The sequence below is a fragment of the Belonocnema kinseyi genome, chromosome 8 (assembly GCF_010883055.1).
Source record: "Belonocnema kinseyi isolate 2016_QV_RU_SX_M_011 chromosome 8, B_treatae_v1, whole genome shotgun sequence".
Classification (NCBI taxonomy): Eukaryota; Metazoa; Arthropoda; class Insecta; order Hymenoptera; family Cynipidae; genus Belonocnema; species Belonocnema kinseyi.
The window spans coordinates 23,971,295-23,992,517 of record NC_046664.1 but is presented as its reverse complement, the minus strand read 5'-3'; positions in this window follow the sequence as shown (position 1 = coordinate 23,992,517).

Genomic DNA, 21,223 nt, shown 5'->3' with positions numbered 1-21,223 from the left:
GGGCATCACTTCCTCAGTGAAATTTAGAAATATTGAGACTATGGCAAAAATGGGCACGTCTTCCCCAGGCATCACTTCCCCAGTGATATTTAGAAATATAGATACTATAGCAAAAATGGGCATGTCTTCCCCGGGCTTCTATTCCCCAGTGAAATTTAGAAATATAGAGACTGTGGAAAAAATGGGCAAGTCTTACCCGGGCATCACTTCCCCAGTGAAATTTAGAAATATAGAGACTATGGCAAAATGGGCATATCTTCCCCGGGCACCACTTCCCCAGTGAAATTTAGAAATATAGAGACTCTGCCAAACATGGGCATGTCTCCCCCGGGCATCTCTTCCCCAGTGAAATCTGGAAATATAGAGAATATGGCAAAAATGGGCAAGTCTTCCACGGGCATCACTACCCCAGTGAAATTTAGAAATATAGAGACTATGGCAAACATGGGCATGTCTTCCCCGAGCATCTCTTCTCCAGTGAAATTTACAAATATAGAGACTATGGCAAAAATGGTCGTGTCTTCCCCCCGACATGACTTCTCAAGTGAAATTTATAAATATAGAGACTATGGCAAAAATGGGAATGTCTTCCCCGGGCATCACTTCCCCAGTGAAATTTAGAAATATAGAGACTATGGCAAAAATGGGAATGTCTTCCCCGGGCATCACTTTCCCAGTGAAATTTGGAAATATAGAGACTATGGCAAAAATGGGCAAGTCTTCCCCGGGCATCACTTCCCCAGTGAAATTTAGAAATATAGAGACTATGGCAAAAATGGGAATGTCTTCCCCGGGCATCACTTCCCCAGTGAAATTTGGAAATATAGAGACTATGGCAAAAATGGGCAAGTCTTCCCCGGGCATCACTTACCCAGTGAAATTTAGAAATATAGAGACTATGGAAAAAAGGGCATGTCTTCCCCGGGCTTCACTTTCCCAGTGAAATTTAGAAATATGCAGACTATGGCAAAAATGGGCATATCTTCCCCGGGCACCACTTCCCCAGTGAAATTTAGAAATATAGAGACTATGGCAAAAATGGACATGTCTTACCCGGGCATCACTTCACCAGTGAAATTTAAAATATAGAGACTATGGCAAAAATGGTCGTGTCTTCCCCGACATGACTTCTCAAGTGAAATTTAGAAATATAGAGACTATGGCAAAAATGGGAATGTCTTTTCCGGGCATCACTTCCCTAGTGAAATTTAGAGATATAGAGACTATGGCAAAAATGGGAATGTCTTCCCCGGGCATCACTTTTCCAGTGAAATTTGGAAATATGGAGACTATGGCAAAAATGGGCAAGTCTTCCCCGGGCATCACTTCCCCAGTGAAATTTAGAAATATAGAGACTGTGGCAAAAATGGGAATGTCTTCCCCAGTGAAATTTGGAAATATCGAGACTATGGCAAAAATTGGCAAGTCTTCCCCGGGCATCACTTTTCCAGTGAAATTTAGAAACATAGAGACTATAGCAAAAATGGACATGTCTTCCCCGGACATCACTTACCCAGTGAAATTTAGAAATATAGAGACTATGGAAAAAAAGGACATGTCTTCCCCGGGCATCATTTTCCCAGTGAAATTTAGAAATATGCAGACTATGGCAAAAATGGGCATATCTTCCCCGGGCACCACTTCCCCAGTGAAATTTAGAAATATAGAGACTATGGCAAAAATGGACATGTCTTACCCGGGCATCACTTCCCCAGTGAAATTAAGAAATATAGAGACTATGGAAAAAATGGGCATGTCTTCCCCGGGCATCAATTCCCCAGTGAAATTTAGAAATATAGAGACTATGGCAAAAATGGAAAACATGGGCATGTCTTCCCTGAAAATAAATTTCCCAGCGAAATTTAGAAATATAGAGGCTATGGCAGACATGGACATGTCTTCCCCGGGCATCACTTCCCCAGTGAAATTTAGAAATATAGAGGCTATAGCAAACATGGACATGTCTTCCCCGGGTATCACTTCCCCAGTGAAATTTAGAAATATAGAGACTACGGCAAGCATGGGCATATCTTCCCCGGGCATCACTTCCCCAGTGAAATTTAAAAATATAGAGACTGTGGAAAAAATGGGCAAGTCTTACCCGGGCATCACTACCCCAGTGAAATTTAGAAATATAGAGACTATGGCAAACATGGGCATGTCTTCCCCGAGCATCACTTCCCCAGTGCAATTAAGAAATATAGAGACTATGGCAAATATAGGCATTTCATCCCCGGCCATCACTTCTCTAGTGAAATTTAGAGATATAAAGACGATGGGGAAGACATACCCATTTTTGCCTTAGTCTCTTTATTTCCAAATTTTACTAGGGAATCGATGCCGGGGGAAGACGCGCCCACTTCTGCCACAATCTCTAGATTTGAGCATTTCCCTGGGAAAGTGATACCGTGGAAAGCATTACCATTTTTGCCATAGTCCCTATATTTCTAAATTTCACTGGGGAAGTGATGCCGGGGGAAGACATGCCTATTTTTGCCATACTCTCTACATTTATAAATTTCACTGGAGATGTGATGCCCAGGGAAGACGTGCCCGTTTTTGCCATTGTCTCACGATTTTAATACTTCAATTGGGAAGTGATGCCCGGGGAAGACATGGCCATTTTTGACATAGTGTCTAGATGTTAATATTTCACTGGGGAAGTGGTGCCCGGGGAAGGCATGCACATTTTTGCCATACTCTCTATATTTATAAATTTAACTGGGGAAGTGTTGCCCGAAGAAGACATGTCCAATATATTCCCTGTTTTGGGTACGCATGATTTAACTGGCGAAGTGATGTCCGGGGAAGCCATTTTCTTGGTGGAAGTGATGCCCTGGTCGGCCATTTATTTTAATTAATGCACGGGGGAAGACTTGCCATATGTAGGCTTGTCACACTCTCGTTTAAAGAGAATAATATGATATTTCGTCTTCGAAATTTAAAAATTCGGGAAAGAACGATCAAAATTAAATTTTTTGAGGTATATTGTTTAACTGAAAAATAATTGAGTAAAAAATCTCATTGTTGGAAAAGTACTTGAAATTAATGTAAGGGTTGTTTTAAAATCCCTTAAGCATTCAAACAAGGAAATCGACATTTCCTAAAAACCAATACTGTATTGGACGGATTTCTTCGAATTTGAAATGAATTTAAAGAATGTAAGATTATTTTGTAGGATTTCAAATAAATTTAAGTAATTTTAATGAATTATAGAAGATGTGACAACCTCCATAAAATGTTCCTATTTCAATTTGGAAAAAGATTTTAAATATTTCTAAAAAAGAAAAGTACGTAAGATCTTTTTTGGGACAAAATTATAAAAAAGAGAAAGGAAAGAAAAAAAAGGTGATTTTCTGTAATGAGCTTCCTATTGTAGCGAATAAGCTGGCGTGCCTGGAGATCGATTAAACCTACGGAAAATGTTCTTGACAACAAAATAAAATTCCGGTAGTTTTCTTTTTTAAAAATTTTGCATTCAAACATAAAGAGCAAGGTTACATGCTTGTATAATATTTTCTATTTCAAGAGGTTATTAATGCTTGTCAATTATTTATTAACTAGTACTTATCAATTTTTATTTGCACTAGGGTTACCTTGATGATTCGCATGGTCACTACTTATTCCAAAATTTGCTAGGAGGTCTCTTGTTTTTGGTGACGTACCTGATGATATTTCTGTAAAATGACAAAGAACCTGGATGAATTTGTAATATGGAAAATGTATTTAAAATATTTAAAGCGTAATGCGATTATTCCATTTTATTTCGTTTCATTCGATTGCAAACTATCAAGGATTCGCGTTAGTGAATCGCCGGCAAGTAAGAAAAGAAGGGGAATAACTTTATTGATGTAAGTTATACTTGAATATTAACATAATTTGCAAGAAAAAATTCTACGACTTAATTTTGTTAAATTTGTAATTTTTGAAGTATCTATACGTTAAAAGTTTATTAAGACGCTGGACCAAAACTATAAGGGCTTTTGTTTGAACCTAAGATATACTAAAAAATACCTGAAATACCCTTTCAAGTTTACAGAGAAAAATATAATATTTCGGCTTCGAAACTTGAAAATTCGGGAAAGTGCGATCAAAATTAACTTTTTTGAGGTATAGTGTTTAACTGAAAAACGTATAAAACACTGAATCAGATAAGTAAGTCTTAACCACTTCGCTAATTATAATACCTAAGTATCAAAGATAAGATATCAAGAATAATAATTATTGAATATCACAAAAACATTTTGCATTTATTAACGTAAGAGATATATTGCCAAACACGTTCTGTGAAAAAGGATATAAATTTGTTGTTCACTTACTAATAGAATTAAGAATAACGTCCAGGGTTAGGATTAGAATAAAAAAGGGCCTCATTTTTTTCAAACTTTAGAAGAAACTGGTCAACGCAGAATTTTGAAAACAGAGTAGCTATTGAACTAGGACTAGGACATAGTCAGATAAGAAATGTTAATTATTATCACCATATAATTGTCTATAAGTGCAATTATCGCACGCGCTTATTTATTTAACCTTGCGAAGTTCCGATAATGAATGTTTAAATTAAACGTATGCATTGGCATTAATCGACCTTGAGAAGTACAAAGACATGAATAATTTATATCATAGATTAAATATAAAATCACTCTTTGAAAACATTATGTGCAGACAAAACTCGTTTTTATTAAAAATCGTCTAATATTCTTCTAATATTTCTTTCCATTCTTGGAACATGTTGATAATATGTCACGTGGATTACGAAAATTGAAGAATCCATTTTTAAAGCTTAGTTAGCAGCGTTTTTCTCCACAAAATAATTCAGAAAATGAAGCAAATTATCTATAAAACATGTGTTAGGGTATTTTCACGTGTCACCGAACACCCCTACGCAACATTTTTTTTTTTTATTCATCAACACCTTCGTGAGAGAGAGAGAGGGAGAGAGAGAGAGAGAGAGAGAGGGTGTGAGAAAGAAGTTCCTGTTAACTTTCAATATAACAATGGCTCCACGCGTAACCAAGAGATCAAGACTTAAAATATGCGACGTTCAAGTACCGGGAGGGAGCTTTACAATTTAACTCATGTCTACAGAGTCCAAATTGGACCATCGCCTAATCCTATCTCTTTATTCTGTCGCTAGCACAAGTGACATGGATTCCAGTGGCCATGATGGAATGAGATCTGCCGCGCTTTCACGATCGGTGCTTCAGCAGAAGGCGCGAACAGCTGGGTTTCTATTGGTAGACTTGGCAGGAGAGAAACGAAGAAACCTGCCGGATGGATCAACGTTGCATGGAAACCTTTCACTTTTGTTCACCACTTGGAGCACACTGCGTTCGGTCCCATGATAAAGAATATAAACTGACTAAAGTAACAAAGTGGCACCATAAAGTGGACATAGAATAAATGCATTGAGTTTTTTTTCATATTACATGAAATGGTTTGCTTGTGCAAATTATTCTTCCAATGATTCAAACAAAAAAAGTAAATAATTTGGAGACGTGATTAATATAATCACTTACCTGCGTTTACATGTCCGCCATGTTCCTATATTCCTCATTTTCTCCTTCTACGACACAAGCATCAATACAGACTCCATCTAAGGGAGATAGAAATAACTGAAACTCGTTCATACTTTATCTTTAAGACTGTACCTAGTGTGGCTTGGAGTCAGTGCCTCTAGAACGAGGGATTTTTCGGCCCCCACCACTCTCCCATCTGGGAGAGACACATTCAAAAGTAGCGTGTCCGTGAGACGGTTCTCCTACATGTTGCGTAGGCCAGCCTCTTGCAGAGCCGAAAATTCACGATCACGAGCACCCCCCCCCCCGGCTTCACGATTCGTTTTCGGTGGCTAACTGGCTATTTGGAGGCGTTTTTAAATAAACTGAATTTCGCAGGGTGCCAAGAGAATGAAAGTTCAGGAAATTTTGTTATGTTCTATAATTTTAGAGAAAACAAAGGAAATTAATTCTTATCAAGCCTTCTTGCGCAATTTCGCTGTACATTTTTTCTTACATTTATTTTGTTTTAAAAAATGTGCCTTCAAATTTGCGTAAGTGTAAGAGATATTCAGGAATTTTTAAGCGTTTAGAAAATAATTGAAATTTGTAAAGATTTTTTAAAGAATTTTTTAAGGTTTCATGAAAATAAAAAATATTTTTTTAGGTTTCTACGAATAATAAATATAATTTTTTATTTTGAAAAATCGATTGAAAAAATTCCGATACACTTTAAACTATGTTTAAAATGATCAATAAAGAATCTGAAGATTTTAAGTAATCTTTTCATTTTGCCGAATTTCAAAGAAAATCAGGAAAAATTTGAATAGTTTTTAATAGTTAGATGGCTTCTAAGCTTTTTATTTTAAAAAACTTACTTTCTAAGAATATTAAAAAAGGATTTTAAACATGTGAGAGAATTTCCTAAAACTTAAAAGAAGACTGTAGAAGATTTTAAAGCAAAATTTTTCAATTGGGTAAGATTATAATAAATAGATCAAAATCGAGTAAATGCAAGAAATATTAAAAAGAATTAAAGAGATTCAGATCGAATTTTAAACTTAAATTCAGTTAGAAAATTAGACTTTTAAAGAATTTAAACATAAACTTTAGAAACTTTACAGAAATTCCAAAAGATTTCAAGGAGGTAAAACTATTTTTCTTATAATTCCTGGGAAAAAATTAAAAGATTTTAAATCAATTTTTTCGCATTTTGAATCAAGGAACATAATTTTTATTAGGCCTTCTTGTACAATTTTGTTACACAATTTTTTGAATTATATGTTGCTTTAAAAATCTACTTTCAAATTTGAGAAATAATTCAAATAATTTTTCAATTCGAAAAATTAATTTTAGTAGATTATTTTAAAGCATTTCAAAACATTCAAAAATACGTCAAAAATTGTCAAATTTTTATGTGAAAATGTTTAATTATTTTTAATTTTTTAAAATGTTCTTTAAAAGAAAATTAAAGAAGATTTTTAAACACATAAAACAATTTCGTAAAATTTTGAAAAAGAGTGTAAAGGTTTTAAAATCAACATTTTTATAATTCGATAACATTACAAAATTTTTACAAGTGCAAATAATCGAATAAATTCAATAAATTTTCAGTAGAATTGATGAAATTAAAAAAGAATTCAAAGTTCAGAGCTGTTTTAGAAACGTGCGAACGATTTGAAATATTCTCAGAGAATCTAAAAAACTTTAAAGACATTTTTTTTTAATGTTGCAAAATTTAAAAAAAAAACCAGGAAAACTTTGAATAATTTTTAAAGATTAGAGATTGAAAGGTCTGACAAGATTAAAAAAACAGAATTATGTTTCTAATCATTCTTGATAATTGTTTATTGAAAAAAATGTACTATAAACAGAAGTCAAGCAGATTTTTAAACACATAAAACCATTTCCTAAAATTTATAAGAAGAGTGTAGAAGATTTTTAAGCAAAATGCTCCAATTTGATAAGATTAAAAAATTAAAAAAAAGCAAATAATCAAGTCAATTCAGGAAGTATTTAGTAGACTTGATGAGATTCAAAAAAATTTAAACTTTAGAAGCGTTTTAGAAACGCAAGATAAACTTTAGAAACTCTAAAAGAATCTCGAAAGGTTTCAGGAGAATCAGAAAGGAATTTAAAAATCCCATAAGATAAAAATAAAATCTCTTTAAAATCGCCTAGGATCGTTTCTGATACATCTGATATATTGTAAAACCGTTTTTTTAAATTTTCTTAAGAATGTTATAATAATTATTTACATATAAATTTATAAACAAACTGATAATAATTATTTTATTGTATATGAAATCTTTACAAAATCTTTAATGTCTTAAAGTACTTATCTCAAAATTACAAAATTTAGTTTCTACAATTTTATTTTAATTGTAAAATAATTGTAATTGGAAATTGATTGTAAATAATTGTAAGATAAATGCATCAAAATTTATTTTATGAAGAAATATCTCATGATTATAAAAAGAGAAAAAATATTGTTCAGGTAAGTCTTTGTAGCATTTTAATAAATAATCAACATATTTTTAGATTATTTTTCCTTGATTCTGGTTGAGGGTCAAACACGGTACAAAAAACCGTCGTGAAATTTCAAATAAAAACTGCACTCTCTATACATTAATTTTTTTAAATTACAAATAATAATACTTTTATAAATATTGCCAAAATTTATTTCTATATGATACACAATGATTTTTATTAAAAAAAGTCCTGTAAATAGTTGGTGTTTTTTAAGTTTTGCGATATTTGTGTACCACGTTTAACCTTATGGAATAGATTTCAGGAATAAAATTATAAAAAAATCTCCATTAGTTAGTATAATACTATAAAGAATCGCCTTTCAAATTATAGTTGTAATTGAAGAAATAGATATTTCTCTTATCGTTTTTCAGCATATGATTTTTCACTAAACGTAAAGCAGATTAAAATACACTTTAAAAATAAAAATAAGAAAGTTCAGAAATTCATGCAGTTTTCTGCTCAGAAAATCCCACACATTTTTCAATGAAATTCCTTTCCACACCACATTCAAAGGAAAACTTTACAACATTTTGTCAAATGATCAGTCTTTTGAATAAGTTCAAGTTACTAACTTTTTGGCTTTTTCTCTTAAAATCCTCAGAATTGTGATTATAGCCTAAAATAGAATAAAAAGAGATGTATCCAAAAAAAAACCTAGAGGACTTAAAATCTTTTTATTTTATTGGATTTAAAAAAATATTAGAAAAATTCGCGTCTTTTTAAAAGATGTTTAAGACATTTAGAAGTTTGAAAGATATCAACGAATAATTGATAAATTTAGAGAAATTTTTTCGAGTTTTCAAATATTTCTAATACATTTAAATCAAAATTAATTTTAAAATATATATTTTTAACTTACTTACCATCCTTAGTCTAACTTGGCTATTCTACTCTTTCACGTTACGTAGGATAAACAATAGTAACAGTAGTGACATTAATTCTTGAAATGAGCGAGCTTCCAGAGCTTCCGTTTCCTCTTTCCATAAAAAAGTGCATTTTTCACGATATTGAAAACAATTTTCGCTTTTTACTGTCCCTTTTCAGGACCACCCGCTTGACACTGCCCTACTTCCTTGCTTTCTCTTACTTCTTCCAATTTCTTCATCCACATCACTCCCTGTCCACTACCATCCAAGATCCATCTTACGCACACATCTACACTCAACTGTCCCTCTTCCTCTCCTGTACATCTCTCTAATACATGTGCCCATAACTCCATTTCGTATCCACATACACTGCATAAATTCTCCTCTTCATCCATCCAATATCTGCATGCTCTATCGCCTTCTCCCATTCTGAACCGGACAACTCTAGTCCATTTTTCTTCTTTTTTTATTTTTTGCAGATATTCTGGTTCCGTCAACCCTTTGACCATCATATACCATCTATTGAACCACGAATCTATAATCTTTGTCCATCTTTTTTCTCCTTGTTTAACTAATAGCCCTAACTCTATGTCCTGCCGCTCCATCACCCCTTCTCAAATATTACACACTCTTCTCATTTTTCTCCTTTTTTCCTCCCATTTTGAATTTCCCACATTACCTCTCGCTTCATTGTTCCGAATTTTTCCGTAAAATGCTTGTGCAATTCTACTTCCCTCTCCCCTTTTTAGCTTCTCTTGAAACCTCCATACTCTATTAATTTGTTTAGTAACCATATTTAGTAACTATATTTAGTAACCATATTCTCTTCCTAACTCTTCTTTTAACATATATCCTGGGAAACTTCAGCTAACCCCCATTACCCACCTCAGAGATCGCTAATGTATGCTCTCTACTTTCTCATGTTCCTTTATCCCCAGATCTCCACACCATAACACAACACCGCCCACACCAACGCATCAAATAACCAGACCCTTATTCTCTAATCGTTCTTGAAACTTCTCTTTCCTATACCCCATACTGGGCCCATTACTTTACTTGCATATTCAATTCTTTTGCTCACCTGCAGCTCGTTTCCTCTTCTGCCTCAAACCAAAGACCTACGTAACAGAACTCCTCCACAATTTCCACTTTTTGTCCGCTCATCTTCCAAACGTCAGCTCTTTTTTCCCACACACTCTTCGATGATTCTCATCATTAGGTTCATCCCCTTTTCATTATCTGCTACTAGAACTACATCGTCCGCGTATGCTACAGAGTATAGTTGGCTATTACTCAAAACCGTTCCTCCTTTCCCTTTCTCCTATAGCTTCTTCTCTAATTCTGCCAGTAGGATATTAAATAGTAACGGACTCAATGGGTACCCTTGCCTTAGACCTCGGCCTGTCCAAAAAACCTGCTCTTTTTTCGTTCCTATTTTCACACTAATCCAGATGACAGTAAAAATTTCCTTTATCCTCTCCACCAACTTTTCCTCCACACCCCTCTCTTTCATTGCCTGCCATAGCACTTTTCTTTTCACCTAGTCAAACGCTGCTTTGAAATCTACAAACAAAGCCACTAGTTTCCCTTTCTTTCTCCTCAAATTTGTGTTAACTAAATAGTTAAGTACGTAGTTGTTGTCTATAGTTCCCATCCCTTTTCTAAATCCCGTCTGATTATGTGGCATACTTTCTTATTGTTCTACCTGTCTCTCTAACCTTTTTCTTAAGATTTCTGCATATATTTTATAGCCGACTGATATGAGAGTGATCCCTCTGTATTCCTCTAACATTTTTTCTTCCCCTTTCTTGACAAGCGGTACCATCAGTCCCGTCGTTCACTTTTCCGGCCAACCTTCCCCTTTCCAGATCTTGCTGCAGATCTTCCACATCGCGTCCCTAATTCCTTCTTCTCCAAACTTCATCACTACGTTCCCCATCCCATCTTCTCCTGTCGTCTTGTTTCTTTTTAACCTGTTTATTGCTTCATCCACTTCTTCTCTTGTTATCTCGTTCCCTTCCTCCATTTCTCCTTGGACTATCCTACACTTTTCCCCTTTGATCTCAATTGGCTCTCCCCCTAATAGACCCTTAAAATAATCCGTCCATTCCTTCATTTCTATTTCTTCGTTAACGCCCTTCCCTTCCCTCTATCCCTATTTACCACAACCCACACCCTACCTTCTTCCATCACATTTTCTACTTCTGCTTTATATTCTTTCTTTCCCCTTTGTCTTTTTATTTTTAGCATCCTCTCATGTTCTTTTTCCTCCTGTTATACTCCTCCTTCTCCATTTCCCCTCTTCTCTATTTGCTTACACATTCTTTACTCTCCTAGCATTCCTCGTCCCAGCAGGCTCTCTTTCCCCCTACTCTTTCTTCATTAGTTACCAGCCTATCCTTCAACTTTTCAATGTACCCCTTCAACCTGTCAATTGACGAGTCTATTCCCTCCTCTTTTTCATACCTAAGCTTCTCCTTTTCCATCTTTGGTTTACACTCTTTTAATTTATCTAGCCCCAGACTCCCATTGTCGTGTTTCTATCGCACCCTTTTTCCTTTCTCCCTCTGCCGCGCTTACTGATGCCTCTTTTCAGTGTAGCTATGACCAGGAAGTGCTTGGACCCTATCTCATTCCCTACCTTCATAATCCCTATCATGTGCCGCATTCTTTCTTCAGCCAAGATGCAGTCTATTACTGTTGCTCCCTTTCCTATGAATGTGATCTCCCCTTCCTCAGCTCCTTTCATATTAAGATAGCATATAAACCATCTTGTTTCTTCTATGACGTCTAGTAACTTCCTCCGCTCCCTGTCCGTCTCTCTATGTTTGGAGATCCTCATATATGCCTCCTTTTCTTCATCATATAACCCTCCTCCTTGTTCGGCAGTCCATGCATTTAAGTCCCCTCCTATTTAAACCAGTCCTTCCTTCTTTTCCTCCACCCACCATCTTATTGCTCTCCAGCCTTCCTCTTTCCCTCTTCTCATGTATACACAAACCACTGCTATTTCTACTTTCCCGATTATAATTGTTCTTATCATTGTTCCATCTTTTTCCTCCAGGTGCCCATATTTTCTCCCTTTTACTGCTAATTCTTTTTTCGTCCCTAACACCATGCCACCCATCCCTCTCCCTTTAACGTTTTCTTTTCTTGCTTCTTGCATTGTCCACACATAATATTACGGTAACAGCTTTTTTATTCCCTTCCAGTCCTTCTCATCTGCCCAAGTTTCACTCATCATAATCACATCTCACTTTTTTAACTCCTCCCAAAATCATTTATTCTTGTTCTTCAAACCTGACACATTCCAGAAAGCTATTTTCACGTTTCTCTCTTCCCTTTCCTCTTCTTTTCTTTTCACCTTGTTTCTCCTTTGCCGTTTCGAAACCCCTCTGATTTATTTTTAGGCTCTTTTTTGTCTCCCTTCTTAATTTATCCATAACCTGTCACTCCCTATCCACACCAAATGGCCCTTTTCTCTCTCTACCCAAGCCCTATACTCTATTTTCCATCTCCTTTTTCTCTCCCTCCATGTCAGATTATCTTCAATTCTTTAACTTCTTCCTGTCAATAATTTTTTTCCCTTCATAATTTTCTTTTTCTCCTCCTCACTCCCCACTTTTACTAGAAACATTCCTTCTTCTCCTTCCGTTGTCCCTCCTATTTTTTGACTCCTACCCTTACCTGCACTTTAATGTTTCGCAAAAGATTGTTTATTTCCATTTCTCCTATTTCACTCTCCACTTTTAATCCCTTAACTACTTTGTTATTTTTCCTCTTTGCCCTTTCTTCCCCTTCTAATCTACTTTCAATCTCACTAAGTCTTTTCTTCAATCTTTCATTCTCACTTCAGACGTTCTTTTCATTCCCTTAAACTAATTCCTCATTGTCTGTCTTTTCCCCATATGCTCATTTCTAATTTCTAGACTGTATACACGTTCTTCCGACTGTTTTATTTCTCTAGATCTCTGTTCGTCAACCTCTTTCTTTTTATTATCAATGCTCTCTAGATTACCCCAAACCTTGTCTTTCTCCTCCTTCCAGCATTTATGCCATTCTTCCCATTTTTCCCTGACCGTTGTCACTTCACCCCTTACATCGTTTTTCTGCCTATTCATATCCCTATTCATGCCATCCAATCTCTTTCTTGTTTCCTCTCTAAACCGTTTAATGAGAGCTTCAAACTTGTCAAACTTCCCCCCATCCCCCCTATCACTCTCAAGTATTTTCCGTTTAATTCTAACTCTCTTGTTATCCTGGTCCCTTTCTACCTTATCTTCCCCAGCCGCTCTTTTCCTTTTTCCTCCCCTTCACTGCTAGTTGCGCGTGCATTTTTTTTTTATTCGTCCAGACTTCCATTCGAACCCGCGTTGTCTAGCTTGTTAAGGCGCTGTAAATTTGACGGGCCTTACGCGTTTCTTGCCCGTACCTGAATCAGCTACCCTCCCCACCTGGGTCAACTTCTCGGCACTTTCATCACCACTGCTGTCACTGTGATCAACGTCACCCATCCCCCCACTGCCAATGCTTTCAGCAACGTCAGCTGTTGCTGCCACTACGGCGTTCTGCTCTGTGCGATCGTCCAGTAACTGTTGACTTCTGGCGCCAGTTTGTTGACTTCTCGTCGTCGGCATCCTACCTTACGCAAAGCACCGTGAGGTTTCCGGCCTTTATCACCAACCTTTTGTCCCCCTGACCAAGCAACTATTGTCCACCCCTAACATCAAAAACTTCACACGCACCAAATTTTCACTTCAAACCACACACAGTGGAAAATTATTTTCTTTCATCGAAAAGGAAACTACTTTAAATTTAAAGTTTTTTTAATAACTATTTTGCTTTATGATGTAATTGTATTGTTGAAAGTTCGATTTTTGTTGTTGAAAAAACATTTTTTTATGCTGTAAATTTAATTGTATAATTTAAGGTTGGATTTTTTTGGGTCGGAAATTGACCTTTCTCAGTCAAAAATTCTTCTTTTAAGGTAGAAAATTATTCTTCTTGTTTAAAAATTCATCTATTTTAATCAAGAATTAATTTCTTTGGATGAAAATCCATTTTTTTTTAAAACTTCTTTTATTTTGGCATAAAATGGTTAAAAGTTCATCTGTTTTTTGGAAATTAAACTATTTTGCTAAAAAATTGTTGGTTGTAAATTGATTTTTTAAACCGATAATGTAACTGTTTTTCGTTGAAAATTTATCTATTTTGTTAACCAAAATTTTTTTCTATTAAAATGGATTTTTTTGGGGTTGATAATTATTTTTCAACTGAAAATTTATCTATTTAATTTTTCGTTAAAACATGATAATTTTAGCTGAAAATTAATTTCTTTCGTTGAAAATTCCATTTTTTGTCTGAAAATTTAACTAGTTCATTTTTGATCGAATGCTTATTTTTTTCAGTTTAAAATTCGTTTCTATAGATGAAAATTGAGCAATTTTGTTGACAATTTTTTCTGTTGACAAATTTTTTGTTATAGTTATAAATTTATCTTCTTTGTTAGCGAATTATTCTTCGTTAAAATTTAATTTGTTTTAGAAAAAAATTAATTTCTTTCGTTGATAAAATCTCATTTATTTGGGTTTGAAAATTAATTTTTTCAACTGCAAACTTCAGTATAAACTACAATGTTTAAGTTAAAAAATGTATTTTTTAAATTAATTTCTCAGGTTGAAAATTTAACTATTTGATCAAAAATTGGTTTTTTATTTGTTAAAAATCCACTGTTTACTAAAAATATGACTAAGGCATGCAGCACTAAATTTGAAACATTTTAGACCCAGAAGTCTTGTCTATGTCCTATATCTATGTCCACATTTTGAGGCCACCCTGAATCTGAAAAAGAGATTTTTACGACTGTGCCTGTCTGTATGTCTGCCTGTACGTCTGTCTGTATGTATGCCTGTCTGTTTCCAAAATAACTTTTGGAAAAATTAATCTATTATATTAACCTTTGGTTCACTCGTTTAGTGTCTCAAACCAAAGGTCAAGTTCGTTGGCCAGCCATTTTAGATTTAAATTACTTTTTTATAGAAGATTCAGTTTTAGCTTTATTTATAAAAAAAGATTTCAAATACTAAAATTACATTTTTCGACACACGACACAAGATAAAAGAAAGTAAATGGATAACATTTTTCACCATGACTCGAGTAGAACAATTTTTATTAATGGTGTGTATGTTTCGTGTATGTATGTGTGTCTGTCTGCCTGTGAGCACGATTACTTTTAGAAAATCATTCTATTAGATCGGGCTTTGGTAGACTTTTTCAATATCCTTTCTAATTCAACTAAAGGTCAAGTTCGTTAGCCAGCCATTTTGGATAAAAATCAAAAAGCGAGCACATTTTGAATATTTTAGGCCAATTTTTTTACAATATCAAAAATTTTCTGCACGGATGTTTTTAGTATTCAAAAAGTCGAATAATTTACCCTCATGACTATATTTATAAAACCAAAAATTATCAGAGTTATAAAATTTAGAAAATTCCAAAAAACACACAAAAATGAACTTCTTAAGCCAAATAACGGACGATATAAAAACATTCGAAAAAAGAAAAAGTTTGATTTTTAAATGCCCTGCAAGATTGGCATAACAAGTTTTTTTTTTAATTTTCTTGAAAAATTAAAAATTCAAATTTTGACAGCGTACAAAATAATAGAAAATCCGAAAATGATACATTTTTTCATTTGACCATTTCACAGTATTTCAAAGATTCTCAAATATATAAATGCATTTTAAAAAACACATATAAATATACATAATTTAGAAGTTAAAAAACAGAAAGGCTGCTCAGTAGAATTATAATAATAACCATTTATAGGAATAATATAAAATTTTAGGCGTAAACTCGAGTGCGAAACAGGAGATACGTAATAAAAATGTGCTCGATAAGGCCGAAGGAGCTTTAACAAAAGAGAATTCACAATCACCAATTACTGTTGTCGATGCTTTTAACTTTAGTTCTTAAAAGTCTGTGCACAAGGATCGAGTGCGTAGCGTGAGGTGAATATATTATCGAGCGCAAAACGCGAGATAAATATAGTATCGAGCGTGAAGTGCAAAAACGAACAGTCGCGCGCCCTAGGCGCGCTCAAACTTAGCTGTTGGCAGCTTTTTTTACAAAATAATTCGTTAAATGGAGAAAATAAAAAAATTAGTTTAATTCATTATCCAGCAGTCAAATTTTGGATAAAAAATGTTTGATCTAAAAGCCACGATTGATATTTTTTAAATACATTTTACGCATTTTTAATACGGGGCAATTTTAAGTGGCTTCTGCGGTACACCCACCCCATATATTATTAGATAATAAAAATAATTTTAGATAAGAAATAGCAGAAAAAACACCCTAAATACCGTACGTGAAATTATACGGCCTATACTAAAAAGTGCAATTTTATGCATCGTTCGCATTACCTACAATCGCACTTATGATGGCAGTGAGATCAAAACATTGTTTAACAAATCTTTGTGCTTTATAATTGTTTTTCATTTTTTAAATAAATCTTAACAGAAGCTGATTTTTTAAAGGTTAGGGTTTCATTCTTTAAACCCAATATTATTACAATGATCATTAACGTAAAGTGCAGATTGTGGTGCGACAATTATTATTTTTATTTGTTGTGAATGAGTAACATTTTTAAATTAAAAACGTCAATTTTTATTACGAAATTTAATTTTCATTTGAATACAAATTGTTAATTAAATATTTGAATCCAGCAATAAAACAAATAAAATTTCAACCAATAAGCTTCAATTTTGAATAAAAAATATGAAATTGCTACTTTTCCAAAGAAGCATTAATTTTTCTATGCATCTTACAATGTAGACGAGGGGGAAAACTTGACTTGAAAATTATTACAGTGATAAAAAGGAGAAAGCTAAACGACTATTAAAAAAAAGGAAAAGGTAAAATCAGAGAAGATGAAGTAAAGAAAACACAAAACTACTTTGAGGGAAGGCGATGACGAGTAAATACCTTAGATAATCTGCGAATTTATAAATTTACGTATCGAGATAGAAGAAATCACAGAAAAAAAATTATCGTTCCAATAAGCAACAGAAGGAGATATACAAGCAAATGCAATAATAACGAGGTGTCAGCTAATTAAGTACCGCAAGTAAAATATATTTAAAGATACCTGGAATATTATATACGGATCAAATATTTCTCTTGCGAGAAATCGCAATGTCCTAAGTAAAAATGCTTCGACTTGAGTTCAACTTGGTTACGTCTTGAGTTCGTCTCCAAGACATCGATGTCTGGCTGCATCTCAAAACTGAGTCAAGACATAGGTCTTCGTCTTACTTTTATGGCCACGGCAGGAGAGACGGCGTTTACTTGTATCAAGTCTAGCCTTGTCTTGGTTGAGACGACGTTTACTTGTCTCAAGACGAGCCTTGTCTTGGCTGAGATGGTCGAACCTGTTTCGGCTCATAAATGAGAGTAAAATTGATGCATGAAAAATGTGTAATTATTAAATTAGTTATTTTTAATTAAAAAATTCAGAATCTGTGGGTCTGCACGAGTATAAACCTTAAAAATTATCTTCAAAAAAATATAAATTGTAACTTCCTAGAAGGATCTCCTAAGCCGTTAGAAATACGTAAAAACAAACAACATTTTCGGTATTATTTTATTATTATTATTTTCGGTATCATTAACAAAGAGTAGCTTTTATGACAGTCAGAATGACCCTTTTTGTTAGGACAGGTTTACACTCGAAGTTATAAACCACTCGTGTTAAGTCATAAAAATTCGACTCAAGAGATACATTTATGTCTTCAAGACATATAAACTTGTCTCCAAGACATAAATTTGAAGTCGGGCTTCGTCTCAAAACTGAGACATGCTCAAATCGATCTTTTGACTTAAGCATGTCTTGATTAGTGACAATTCAAGTCGAACTCAAGTCGAAGAATTTTTACTCGGGGTTCCGGATATTTTACGTCGGTTTCTCTATTTTTTATAGTATGAGTGTTTATGTTTCGCGTGAGTATTCTCTTCTCTTTCTCTTGCGTCTATAAGGTACCGTTCTTATCTTGTCATGCTGATATACATTTTCGCCGTTAGAAATATTGAGGTGGTCAGGGTCAGTCTGCAAATTGATGCAAAGCGCGCGAATCACCGTGTTTACTCGTCTTACTTTTATATAATTGTTTTCTTTAATGTAGGCTTTTACTAGAAGGTTTAGAGAAAAAATAAGAAATATCAAAATGGGAGAGGGAAATGTGGACGAGGAGATGGGAAAAATGATAGGAGAAATAAAAATAGGATTAGAGTGCACAAACAAAAATGAAGTTCGTGAAGGGGGGAATAGAAGTGGGTGCGATGAGGAGTGCAAAGAGAAAAAAAGGAGGCTAGAAAGTACTTAAGAAAGTGGAGAAAAGAAAAAAGTAATGGGGAAGAATATGGGGAAAAAAAGAGTATACTGAGTTGTGTTATCAAAAGAAATAGGAAGAGAATAAAAGGTGTGAGGAATAGGCATAGAAGGCTAGGACGGAAGAAGAGGTATGGAGGGCAGTAAATAGAGAAAGAAAAAGGAAGGAATAGTTGAGGTTTTAGGAATAATTAAGAATGGGAAGGCACCTGGTATAAATGAGATTCAAAATAAAGTATGGAAATATAAAGGAGAGGAACTAGAGGAATGGGCATGGATAATGTGTAATAGAGTATGGAGAGAAGAGGGGTGGCCAGAGTTATGGAAAGAAGGAGTAGTTATACCAATACTAAAGAAAGGCAAGGGAGAGGAGAATAAAGATTATTGGGGGGTGACGTTGATTCCAACACTGTATAAAGTATATGTAACTATTTTGTTGGAGAGATTGAAGATAGATAGAACATATATTTTCTGAACTATCTAGTAGATAAGAGAATTAGAAGTGAAAAAGGGGCAATAATAATTTCGTTCGTTGAATAGATACTGGTTAGGACCAGATAGATCGTATACTTTCGCCTCCACATCTATCATCAATGTCTAATGCTTTGTAAGGAATGGGTTAGAATCAGGTAGATTCGAACTTTGGCATTTGTCAATATTTCATTCAAATTGCCATGCAGTAGAAGTCCGATAAGTTGCCGTCCGATAAGTGTACACTCCCCTTAAAGCGTCATCACACGTATGGCACGCATACTTATTGTGGTTCTCCCACTACGTATGCTCTTTTGCAAATGATTTGCGCCTATGATTCACGCATACGCGCACCTACTATCGTGCTACTAGAGGGGCATCCGATAAGTCCGTAATTCCTGGAATTTTCCGCCCCTACAGCCCGGAAGTTAAAAATTTATCGGACTTGTACTGTAATGGAATTAGTGTACTGTGGTTAATAAATTACTGTGGGAAATGGTTAAGAACAGGAAAGTGTTTGATGAATTTTTTTCGTAAATTAGGAATACTTTATTAGGTAGGTGTAAAACAGAAATTGAAATTTTTGAAATGTGAAAAAGGAGGAGTTGGCGGTGGTTCTCATGCATTTTTTAATTGTACCTGTGAGATCTTACAATTTTATCATGGTTTTAATAAAGCCGTCATATAGGTACGTCCGTGCTAAACTCTTTAATCTGTAGAGAGCAGTCTAAACTCTCCAATGTCTTTTTGTGCTGGCCCGTAGCACCATGTACGCGTAGCGGCGTTGGATGCCATCAACCAATTTTGAGAATAAACTACTTAGTGCCATGCAATTTAAAATTGAAAATCGTAATAATTGTACCGCTTTGAAGTGCCACTTGTAAATATTCTTGAATAAATCCTGGTTGCGAGAATTAAAACTTGTTTATAATTATTAAATTTATTAAGTATAAGTTTCAAAGTTCAAATGATTATGACAAACTTGTCCAAATCGGAATGTCAATCAATGTTAAAGTTTGATTTTTCTATATTAAAATGATTTGCAGAATTCTAAGACCTAATGCGGTAAACGACGAATAAATTTGTTCAAGAACACAAGCAACCAATGGATGTCTCTGAGGATCTCTTTACGGATAGATTGCAGCATTCAACGTACTTAGAAGAAAGCACTGATGCTTCCTGTCTCCCAAATCAAGAAAATACGGAACAGTCAAAGCACCATCGCCACTTTTTGTACACGATATAACCACGGATGAACCTGCATCAAAAACTCGGAGTGATCCTCGTACAGAATCAACCATCGCTATCTTCACACATCGAGGTCAAAACCAATTATTTTAGTATGGAGCACTTGCAGGAATGCATATTAGACAATGCAGATACTATTATGATAATTTAATTTGTAATTTGAGTACTATTACTTTGGAACTTTGTACGGAGAAACTTATTTGTGATATTTATGATGGGTTGCTGTATAAAAAATCGGTGGCAGAAATTAAACATCACTGCGTAATTCTGACTATAAAGTTCGCTACTGACGGCGCTCCACTAAATGAAAGTACAAAAAGGTCATTCAGGCCACAAATGGGTTATATCAACGAATTGCCTCCGAAGTTCCGATTAAAGTACCCATTATGGGAAGGCTTGTGGATAGGCAAAACGGAACCATCTCCTCATGTCATAAATATGTTAATAAAATCCTTTGCGCTCCAAATGAAAGAACTAGAAACGAGAGATTTCGCTATAAATGTGGAAGAAAAAATTGTTTGCTTTGTAGTAAAGACTTTAACATGTACCGTTGATAGCGCTGCTCGTCCTGTTCTACAAAATCGCGTAAAATATAGTGGACGTTATGGATGTTCGTGGTGCTATGCTCTTGGCGAACACAAGTATGGATGCATTTGCTTCTTAATGGAGAAAGATGAAGCTCCTACAAGAACACACAGAAGTCAGCTGAAAGATATGCGTACTATTATGGGAGCACTCGAATCTCAGAGTACGGAAATGGGTGCAGGTGAAGAAGTGCAAAAAGGAACAAAGAATGTACCAGAAAGTGAAGATATGCTCACGAATGAAAATAAAGCTGAAAATGAGGATGAAGGTGATGTTAAGGAAGGAGATGATGATCACGATGATTTTTTTATACGATGGGTTGGTGAAAAATATTCAAAAACACGCCAGGAAGTGTCCGCACTTCCTGGTAGTGTGGTTATCTTAAATAATATCGTCACAGTGACCTCAATTTTCAAAAGAAGATATATACAATGAGGCCACTGCACTGATGCTACCGAGGTACCAACTAAAAAACACCACCCTTTCTTCTTAACAGAAATCCCCCCAAAAACCGCTTTCGCATTATTTCAGAGGGTGCCGTTTTCTTGCTCTCTAGAGCCTTGTTCCAATTATCTCCTTCTTGCCTGCCTGAGCTCAGACTCCACCATGCTCCTACCTGAATGCACGCATCGTCC